This window comes from Sphaeramia orbicularis, chromosome 4 (assembly GCF_902148855.1).
Source record: "Sphaeramia orbicularis chromosome 4, fSphaOr1.1, whole genome shotgun sequence".
Classification (NCBI taxonomy): domain Eukaryota; kingdom Metazoa; phylum Chordata; class Actinopteri; order Kurtiformes; family Apogonidae; genus Sphaeramia; species Sphaeramia orbicularis.
In genome coordinates, this window is record NC_043960.1 from 11,659,483 (window position 1) to 11,671,482 (window position 12,000).

Consider the following 12,000-nt stretch of genomic DNA (forward strand, 5'->3'; position numbering starts at 1 on the left):
TGACCGCTGTTGCAAAATCATTCACAATTTATATGCGTTTAACTGGGCAGGTTCTGCATGTAACACAAGTGGACATGATGGGTTATATACAAAGCCTGGAATGAGACTGAGATTCTTGAAAAACCTGCATATCTGGGTTAGAAAAACCACTAGGATCATCAAATTTAACAGTGTCTTTATTTATAGCGCTATATAACATCATTTCAAGTGATGTGGTCCAGATAAAATGCACTGACACCTAAGTAGCTTTTCATATCCCAATTTTGGTCATATTTTTGGCCCCAATATTTTATTAAAAATTCATTAATTTTGGGAAGGCTCAGAGCAAGAATAAAATATTTATTGCATTTATCTGAGGTCATCATTAGGTACATCCTGGGGGGGGGGGGGGGGGTATGTCTAAATTTCTTTTTTATTATTTGGTCTATAAAGCTGGCCAGGTACCACAGATTTGAAAAATGCACCACATATGTTCTGAAGGTAAAACAATTCTAGGCCAAATGTACTCAAATAGCGTGGATGAAAATCTGTAAACGTCAGGGTCTGCTCCACTCTCTAGTGGTTTTATGGGGAAAAGAAATACAGCTTGACATCTGACACGAATTTTTAAGCTCCACATGTGAGCTGACAGTTCTCTGACCATCCCTGGGCAGCATCTGGTCGCCTTTTTAAAACAACTACAAGATAAAATCCACATCACTGTCAGGAAAGATGCCACTGCTGACACAAACAGGGAGGAACATGGACACTGGTCTGCTTCAGTCTGGACAAAGAACCAGAGTTGCATTTAGAAGGCTGAACATCAGTTATTCCACAGTTGTGCATCAACACTGTAAGACCGGATAAGTTGAGTTTTCTTAAAAAATCTGAGGTAACTCGTTGCCTTAAAAAATTTAAGTAATGAGCAATGAAAACTTGAGTGTATTAAACTTAAGTGCTTGATTTGACAAGAATTGCTATTTTAAGTACAACACACTAAACAACAAGTTAATTAAACTTAAAATGTGTTGCAATGTCAATTACTTTGTATAATCATTAGACTTATCATCAGTTCACTGGGCTCAATTCACAAGTTGATTTAAATAAAAATCTTTTGCAATAAGAATTGCTTTGTATAAGTATTCAACTTGATATATTATAGCACTATTGTTAAGTCAAATTTGGCTCAATGTAATCAACCAGTACAGACAGTGCTTTTATTTTGGTAAGGAATGAATCTCTTGCATTATGGTGAACAATTTTGAAGTGCCGCTGCAGGCGGCTGGGAGGTTCGCGTAGCACGAGCCTCCGTTTCCCACAATGCACATCGCAATAAAAATTCCGAAGATGCCTGAGTGACCTCCCGATCTGAATGTAAACACATAGGTTTTGTTTACGGTGGATGGCACTTCAAAATTGCTCACCATAATGCAAGAGATTGCAGTGAGTAATCACAGAAAGACTTACAGATTCGTGATACTTAGGCTATGACTGAGGTTTTCCAGATTTGATTAACGAAAGTCTCCAGCACCTTTAAGGAAACTCAGACTTCAACATGTAGAGCAATAAAATTCAACTTATGCATTAAACACTCAGCAACATGAACAGCTGCCAACAACCAAAAGCATCTACTAATCTAAAATGTTTAAGTGTTTTCTCAGCTTTCCAGCAGAATCAGATATGATATCCATAGTGAACGTAGAATCACCTTCATCTTCTACTACATTGATTCACCAGTAAAACCCATGGAGTTGGATCAATTACTATGGTTGTCTCTCAGCTTTTATGAACCTCTACATAACCAGTAAATTATATGTAGGAAAGCATGTGATTTTTACTGAAAAATACATAATGCAAGAGGATAGTATCTTTAAAAAAAAATGGGGATAAATCACTGTGAAAGGTTAAATGTAGAGAAAAAGTCATTTGGAAGTTGTCACAAAAATAGTTCTTGATCCTTAAGGGTTAATGCTGCAGCAAAATGAATCCAAACACATCATATATAACATCAAAAACACTACAAATACTTCTAGATTTCATACATTAAGTCGGCTACATTATGTTGTTAATACTTACACTTCTACTTTAAGGTTTTGAATACACACATTTAAAGCTTTTAGTATTTAAAGAGTATACTACAATCAAACAGGGATTGTCATTTAAATGTCATAGACATCTTTACATGTGTTTGTCAGACATCTTTATGTCCAGTAAATGTCAAGTGTCTGTATAGAATGATGCATTTTTTCTCAGTATTTATCTTTTCATTCACAGCTCCACAGTCTTATTTCTTAATGTTGCTTGGGAGCCATGTGATTTTATTGCTACAAATTCTTGCAGTGTTAATCATTTCACATTGCAATGAAGTGCAGTATAGCGCAGTGATAGAAAAAAAAAAAAAAAAAAAAAAAAACAACAGGGGAGCCACACTGCAACAATCAGTGTGTCTCTAGTCAAGTGCTCGGCTGCACTGGTTAGTATGGAGATTGGGTGCCGTAGGTTAAATGAGGAGAAGGCTTTCCTTTAGGGAGAAGACCATGCTTCTGCTCAGGCTTCCAACCATGTAAAATATTAACAAGGCTGGGGACTGTACTGAGGTTGCATGGCCCTGGCCTCGGCATGATGTTAAGACACATAAAAAAGATATGTAAGAAGAAGAAGAAGATGGGAGATCATAAAACAACTGCTAATTCTAGAGCTCCAGTGGTTTATGATAGAAGTTCAGATGTAAAGAAGTGCTGCTAATTGTTTGATGATTAACACAGGGCAGAGTCATCCAACAGACCTGTGATGGAAGTGTTAAGTCACTAATCAATTGCTAATTTCAAGCAGATTCCAATTTAAAGGAGCTTTCTGATCCACGCTGCATGTGAGTCAGTCTGAGCTCAGCACTTAATTTACATCTAACATGATGCAACAGTCCTGCAACTGAGACACAGACAGAAAAATAAAATATGCAGACTACCCTGTTAAAGCATGTGTCTCTGCTATTTTTTTTTTCTGAATAATTTGTTGGTCACATTAATTTTACACCAAGGCTTCAGTAAACCAGCAGCAGTGACTACTTCCTGATGTAGCACAATTGTTGTCCCTTGAGTTGTCAGAATATTGCTCATACCAGCATAATTGTAAGCTTTTTCGTTTCTTTTTCATTGCAAGTGGACACCAGAATTCACATTTGTACAACAACAAAAACATCACTTGACATTTGTTTGCAACAAAATGGAGAAAAAGAAACACAGAGGAAGATGTAGATGAGGTAGAGTCAGAGAGATGACAGGATATGAAACGCAATAAAGGCTGCAAATTGGATATCAGCTGACCACACTTCAGGTTCAACCTCAAATTCTATGTCAGGGAGGGTTTTTTTTTCTTGCTTTTTCATCTCGACTTTTCACGAGTCGAGTTGCAACAAAGCTTCAAACCACTTAAATATCTAATTTGCGCAGTGGAGGAAGTGGAGAAGTCTTCAGGGACTTCTCCACTTCCTTTAGCCTTTGACTCCAAAGCAGAAGTATTCTCTGGTACAAGAACAGCGAGGGGACAAATGAGGCAGGCTGATTGCTATTCTGAAATGTGGCATTGTGCAGCGAGGAAGACAAGGCCAGCGCAGAGAGAAAATCTATACACTGACAAAGAAAAGAAGTGAGGGGTGTGTGTGTGTGTGTGTGTGTGTTTGTGTGAGGCCACAATTACTGTAGATATTCATTCTCATGCTCAGTGTTTCTTTGTCTCTGTCACACACACATATTGTCACTGAGCCATGCCATCTTTTTCAAAGATGATTTTAAAAGGAGATTAAAAGAGAGAATCAGATTTCTCCTCAGTCTCCCGTTGCTATGGCGATACAACATTGAGTCTCTCCTTCTCATTTTCTTTCTGTCCTCTTCTTGTGGCCAAATCATCAAATTAACATAAAGGTACAGACAGGACTGTGTATGTGAGGACCAGTGTACTTATGTTAGGGATGTAAGGGTTTATAACAGGGATGCACCGATACCACTTTTTTCCAGACCAAGGAAACAAGTACTTACATTTGAGTACTTGCCGATATCGAGTACCGATATGAGTACTTAATAATCCCATTCTAGTTCTTAATTCCTTTTGTAAATGTGCTTGTCATTAGTCTGACTGGAATGAAGTGCTGCTACTGACATTTAATGTGTTGGAATGAGTGTTTCTCATTTAATCCACCAGGGGGCACTGCTCTGAATTAACCATACTGGACAAATACCACAAAGAAGAGTAAAAGTTTTTGAGAAGAAGAAAGTCAGTATACAGACATAGAGATGACAGAGGTAACACAACTGTGATACTAATATTGCAGCGTTTTTGCTGGTAAGGTTTAAAAGCGAAACTTCAGCAGGTAGAGAAGAGACAAATGAGCGATAAGTTTCGTTTTCACTTCCACTGGCGGCGGTCTGCACCGCTTCTTACCCCTATAGTATTACACTGGTCAACAACAAATTTATTGTTTAAGTTTTTTGAGCTGATTTAGGATAATTTTGGTGTGCTGAATCCAAAAATCACATCAATTTTGCTCAATCAGGTCAGCTTTCTGAACTATGCTACATATTGGCTTTTTAACATTTTTGCTTACATTTATAGGCATTTTCACATCATATGATACAAAGTTCTTTCATATTTCCTGCAATAAACGAGTTCTGAAGATTTTACTTTTGTCAATTTATGATTAATGTTTTTTTTAATATTACAGGTGAATGAAATGGCTTCGACAAGAAGATCTTGCAAAAATAAGCCTGACGTATTCTGCTACATCTGCGGTGAATACACCATTGTACCTAACAGGAATCCTGTTAGAAAATGATTTTTTTTTCTCTTAAAACCTATTTTGGGTGAGAACTATATAAAAAATCAACTGATAAAGTCACAAAAATGTAATCAATTTTGTGAGAAGATCAAATTTTTCAAAATCAAATTAGCAAAAAAACCTGACCTGATTGAGAAAAACAGATGTCATTTTTGGATTTAGCGGTGCAAAATGGTCCTAATTCAGTTGAAAAAACCTAGACAACTTGCCAAAAAACATTTTTTGTAACCCAGTGTTATAAGTAGGATGGAGCCCTGGGTAGTTGTCATAAATCTGTCAGTAGTTTTTCTCTAACTCACACAGTGGCTCTTTGAACAGATCCTCTGCCTCCATGGTTCCTGCTGGTATTCTCCGTCTGGGTACGCATCTGCAAGCACCTGGAAAATGGATGGAGTGTATGCAGAGGACGGACAGAACACTCTGTCCATATAATAATAATGGATTGGATCTATATAGCGCTTTTCTAGACACCCAAAGCGCTTTGCACTATTAACCCATTATTCATTCACTCTCACATTCACACTCTGGTGGTGGTAAACTACATCTGTAGCCACAGCTGCCCTGGGACAGGCTGACAGAAGCGTGGCTGCCATTTTGCGCCTACGGCCCCTCCAACCACCACCAAACATTCATACACCAGTGTGGATGCACTGGAGGCAGGGAGGGTGAAGTGTCTTGCCCAAGGACACAGCAGACTGACTGGGACAGAGCGGGATTTGAACCGCCAACCCTTTGGTTATTGGACGACCCACTCTACCACCTGAGCCTGAGCCACAGCCCCCCCCCCCCCCATATCTGTCTGTGTCTTTAACGTTACTTGCAGTCAGTGTTACTTTTATCACCGTCATTTATTTTGAAAAATCTCCACACTCTTCACACTCCCCACACATTATTCCACCGCCGCAAACCTGCTGCACTGAACTGTGAATGTCACACGGCCGTAAGTGGTATTGGTGCATTTGTATCAGATTACTTTTACGAGTACAAGTACACACACTGAGTATCGGAGCCGATGCCCGATACTGGTATCGGATCGGTGCATCCCTAGTTTCTAATCATATATGGGGTCTAAGCTTCTTTAAGGAGATACACGGTGTTTTCTTATGATGCAAGTCATTTTAGATTCAAGACTTGATCAAACACTATAGTTCAGTTATAATAAAGTTAAACTTCCTGTGTGCAATGTTCAGAAGTTTCTTATTGATGGGTCATGTTAACCTCGTACAACCGACTGTCATATTTAACTCAGGGTAGAGACAAGAACAGCTTAAAAAAAATTAATAACAGATGAAATTGGTTTCAGCTACATCTGATAGTGATGGAGAAGTGATTTTAACCCTCAAACACCAAAACAGCCACCAGCATCCAAAGGCATCTACTAATGTAAAATGTTTAATATCTTTTAAACAACTAATACGATCAAAACAAGTAAATAATCCAGGTAAAATGCAGTCACTCAGCTTTTCATTGGCACTAGATATGACTCATTTGGATATTCAGAGGCTCTGCAGTGAAAATGGAAACATGTCATTCTCTGTAACAGTGATTCACCAGTAAAAATAGACAAATGACAGTGTTTGAATATGTTTCTTTTTACTTTCAGGTAATGATATACTTTGCTTGAAAAGTGACTGTTTCTTCAGTTTTGATATAATAACCTTTAAAGTAGAGATTTCAAAATTAACACGTCAACGTGGATTAATCCATCATCATGATTAATCTGGTTAAAAATTTTAACACAATGAACCCATCTGCAGCACAGAATGACTCTTAACGTCTCAGGCAGTTTGTCCACGTAGAATTACACTCACTCATGCACAAACGGGTAGTTGACCAGGTAGTGACAGGCAGCAGAACCAACCCATAAAGATGGAAGACGCTAAACAGTATGTTGGCCCTCTGGATGGAAATATGAGGACAAAAAAAACTAGACAGAAGAGATGTTTCAAGTTGTTTTGTTGAAACTGTTGAAGATGTTTAATAAAGTCATTAAGTGCAGATATTCCTTTCTTTCTTGAGTCTGTTTGCTCATATAAAATGAAATGCAATTAATATAGATTAAAAATGAATGATATTTAACCATGATTAATCAAAATTAATCCACAGCAACCCTGTGATTAATCTGATTAAAAATTTGAATCATTTGACAGCACTTGTTTAAATTTACTCTGAATTTTTCTGAACATCTATATAAGCCTTAAATTAAACATCAGAAAATACATGATTTTCATTAAAAAATGCAAATGCAGAAGATGATGTTGTAATGAATTTTGATAAATCACTCAGGAAGGCTAGATTTCAATAAACATTGATTTGGAAGTCACCACAAAAATAGGTGAATTATGAGAACCTTAGTCAAGATTTTTTTGAGTGTTTTTATTCCTCTTTAGGCATGAGAAAACAATACAACTAAATTTTTTTAATAAACCTGTCTTTTTATGAAGGTAGATTTGTTTCTTTATTTCCTTAACTAAAAAAAAAATTTCAATAAAAAAAGTGTTTGAATGAAAAAAAAAAAAAAAAAAAAAAAAAAAAAAAATATATATATATATATATATATATATATATATGCGACCCCAAAAATTGCACTTGAACACTTTTTCTTTGATTGAAATTTTTTTTTTTTTTTTTAATGAAAATATTTTTTGGGTTAAAACAATAAAGAAACAAATCTACCATCATAATTTTTGTTGAGTTCCAAAATGTCCACTCCGCTGGACACCATGTGTTTAATTTTTGAAGGAAGGAATGCAATATCAGAAAGTGATATACTGTGTGAAAACTATAAAATCAAAACATTTCTAATGCAGCTAATCTGACATTTTCTCACATTTTCTCATATTCCCAATTTTTATTAGCAATTGATTTACACTCAAACATGTCACTGCAGATCAAATTTATTGAGTAAAGCAAAGTTATAGTAATGGTATGAATGTCAATGTATGGGATGATGCATAAGCGTCCACTGAGCTGGTTCATATGGAACTAAAACAACAAAACCCATGAATATATTAGAGAAAATATGTAGAATAGCTGTCCACTGTAGTAACCACTATGCATGAAAGGGTTAAGGCTTAATGAGTAAACACCGTAAACTAGTACAATGTTCCAAGGATCAGTTACATATTTTAGTGAAGCTGTTGTTGTTAGGTTTGTGTTGATGTGATTCTATTGTCTATCAACCTGATAGTCCACTCTTATGTTAGCCATTTATTATTATCGGTTGTTGTAAGTACTAAAATACCTGATGTCTTGTTTTGCTTGTTTTGTAATATTAGTTGGTGTATGAACCCAATATTATGCTTTATGTTCACCAGTATTGTCAGTTGTTGTCAGTAATATTTGACTTTCTTGCTTGTGTTCTTGCAATAATAACACCTGGGGATCCTGTGTGTATAAATAAATCAGTGACACCGTTGGCTGTTAAGTGAATTACAGTCAGCATCCTGTTCTTCACACCTACGCTAGTGTGCTTACGAGGTGTTTGTGTCGGGCAGGGTATGACCTTAGCGGACTCCATTTCTAAGCTAAGAGTTGCTAATATTGCACACTGCTAGCACCGTAGTGGAACGGACCAGAGGAACTGAGGCATGAGTGTCCAGATTGTCGGTTTTCACGCCCAGTTGGATAGTTCTGAATTTGATTGTGGAGGTGAAAATTGGTTTACGTGGGTGAACAAACGGGTTTTAAAACTTCCGGCTGACAGCTGTTGGGGAGTGACGTATCATAATTATGACTATTATGTTATTGTTCCACATGTAAATAATGGTATATGATGTAATGTATATGAACGGTATATAAATATTTAAATCTTCAAAAGTCTGTTGTGTGTTTATGTGCTGTGAGTGGTTAATGGACTCATTTTTTGTAATAGTCGTATCACATGAGTGTTTTGGTCAGCCGGTGCAGCTGTTTATGCATGATTTGACTACCAGTGTGCATCACTTGTAGCCTCTTACATCCAGACTGTTCCATCTGTGTTGCCGTGGTAATGCTATGTAATGCTTGTAGCAATATACACATGGCATACATCCACATAACCAGAAGAACATCAGCTGATTTTAGAGAACAGAACACAATCCAACCAACAAGCAGTGAAATGGACAAGCTAACAGTCCGAAACCAGTGTATGTCATGAAAATGAATAAAATGAAAGACCTATGCGGCAACTTTTCACTGCTAAGCTAACACTACGCAGATCCAACAGTACAATTATAATTTCTCTATACAGCAAAAAGACTAGTGTTGATTCAACTCCCATAGGGCTCAATTTAACATTTTTTCAGGGTTTATATAGCTCTATACTCTCCAGAGTTAAAATAACACTTGTTAACTCTGTAAAGCCTGAACCATTAAATCCTTGACAGAAATTTCTAGTTCTTTGAAATGGAGCCTTTATTGGTCAACCAAAAACTTTTTTTTTTTTCAAATATCAATTTCCATGTATAATTTTCAATTTTGTATCATATTTCATACATCAAGTCTCAGTGCTCAAATATTATTTTTGAACAAACAAAAACATAAGACAAATATGTGTAACAAATTGGTAATTCCTTTTTAAAATTGGCAATGTTCTGGCTCCTTCCTCATTAATGACAATCTTGTAGTGTCACTGGAACAACCCCTCCCCCAGTGGATTATCCATGTATTGCATGTATCTAATTGTATACATCAGGTTTTTCAAGAAAAAAAAATCACACTGATCATGTAGAAGGCTTCAAAACTCATGTATCAAATAGAAAAGCACTCGGAGAGTGCAGACCTCCGCCAAGGCAGGTCAGTGCCCCCCCCCCCCAATCACCACCAAAACCTAATCATTTTTTACTTGTGCCAGTATCAACATTTCCTGAAATTTTCATCCAAATCTATCCATAACTTTTTGAGTTATCTTGTACATGGACAGACAGACAGATATACAAACCAACGCCTGCAAAACATAACCTCCTTGGTGGAGGTAAATATGATACGTTCTGTGTTATAGGGTTAAGGAACCTTGGTTCAGTATATCATGCTTCTTTATGTTTCATTTCTAATGCAAAATCTCTCTCTAACCACTGTACTCTCTATGACTTAGTGGGTTGGACATCATTAACCAGTCACAAACAAAAACACTGGTTTATGTTCATCTATAAAGTTCTGTAGGTAAACTGCCAAAATACCTCAGTAATCTTCTTTGTGTTAGTTCTTGTAGTTTCTATCTATGTTCCTCCAAGTGTTTGCTTTTGACTGTTCCACGAGTTCTGACTGACTTTGGAAAAACAGCATTTCCTACAATCCACCATGGTTGTGGAATAATCTTCAAAAACTGTAAAACTACATACATTGATTTCTGTTAATGATTTTAAAAGTATCATGGAGAACGCAGTGAAGGGGGAATGTCTCTGTTTTTCTTGATGCCATTATGGTTAAATAGTTATTATTGTGGTTTATTGTTCATTGTGTATCATGTATGTGTTTTGCATTGTTTGGACTTTGTATGGCTGCTACCTTGTCCAGGTCTCCCTTGCAAAAGGGATTTGTAATCTCAATCAGACTTCCTGGTTAAATAAATGTAAAATAAAAAATAAATTTAACACTTCCTCAACTTGCAAAACAGAATTGAACCAACACCAAAGGGTTTTAACACTGCTCTTAGTTCTTTTGTTACTAATTAAATGGCACTACTTTCACTAACCAAGTGTTACACTGAAAAAATTATTGTTGAAATTAATTAAGAATGAATTCTAATAAACAATATGATTTTCCGAAATATTTCTTTTTTCCTTCTGTCACTCAATTAAAACATAGTGAATGAATGTATAAAGTACAGGCTTTCATTAGAAGCTCTGTATGAGCTTTGAATGTCAAACAGATTAGGAAATTTGAGCTCAGAAATTGTTATATATATATATATATATATATATATATATATATATATACATATATATATATACATATATATATATACATATATATATAGGCTATAGGCTACAACTTTCCTCAATTCAGAACATTTTGGTCATCAAAATTTTCTGTGAGTAGCTTGTTGGTTAGTAAAACATGTTATCTTCTACTAAAGGTTTATTAGTTAGCTGCTCTTCCTCCACCACAGTACAAACAAGTCCAGCTTTACACTCAACACCATCAATTTGAACTAGTTGAGAAAACATTTTTTGACAAAATCATTTAAAGCATTTCTTTGTTAACCATATTCTCATCTCTGAGTGGATCTGGCAATATTCTTTGTGTTTGAAGGAGAAGTTTTCCCATTGATAAGCAATGACCATCTGTTGCTTTTTAGCAAGTGACTTAGTTATGTTTTTGAAATGTTTAAAATATCTATCTATAAATAATTTATGCTTGGCTTTAAACCTCATAGGTGACATATGTAAGAACGGCCCCAAAAAGACATGACAAACTCTGAAGCTGAAACTGAATCGCTGTGGTACTGTTTATCTTTCAAATGTTCATTGTGGTCAGTTTCAGATGCTGCAGCTCTTTCATAATTCATAGTTTGAGTTCTTGTTTGTTCAGTATTAATTGTCAGCCTTGTAAATCCAAGCTGGACTGACTGTACATATCCTGACCAAGGAAAATACAATTGTCCCTTTGTGCAGTAATCTACACCTGGCTTTTCTGCCTCCGTCCAGAATAATATACATTATATAGACTAAATGTCCTCTAAAATTAACCTGTATTTGAAACATAGTATAGCAAACTATTACATGATCAAAATAAATACAGTTTAGCAAAAAAAAAAAAAAAAACTCTCCGTTTTGAATGTCTGGGGTCGCCAGAAATTTGTGACGTTAAAATGGGGTCACGAGCCAAAAAAGGTTGGGAACCACTGGGTTAAACAGTCTAACTCAACACTGTGACTCTTGGTGACTGTCATTTTCCTTACGTCAATGTTACTGTTGTCTGCAGAAATGTGAAGAAATTCAATCATGCAGCAAAATAAGACAAACTGAACAAAGTGTGCTTTGAAAAGTTTATCAAATGCCCCGAGGGAGCAGTTTGTCTGGCATGGGATGAGACATTTATCCATGGTGATGCAGAAGATGTTGATCTGGCTCTTCAGACACCAAACAGGGAGGAGGTCTGGCTGCTGACCCTGCTAGCTGAGGAGATGCTCCTCCAAACTCCAGCCTAGGGTTGTGATAAGTTTCAAATTTCCCCTTGTGGGACAAATAAAGGAATATCTTATCTTA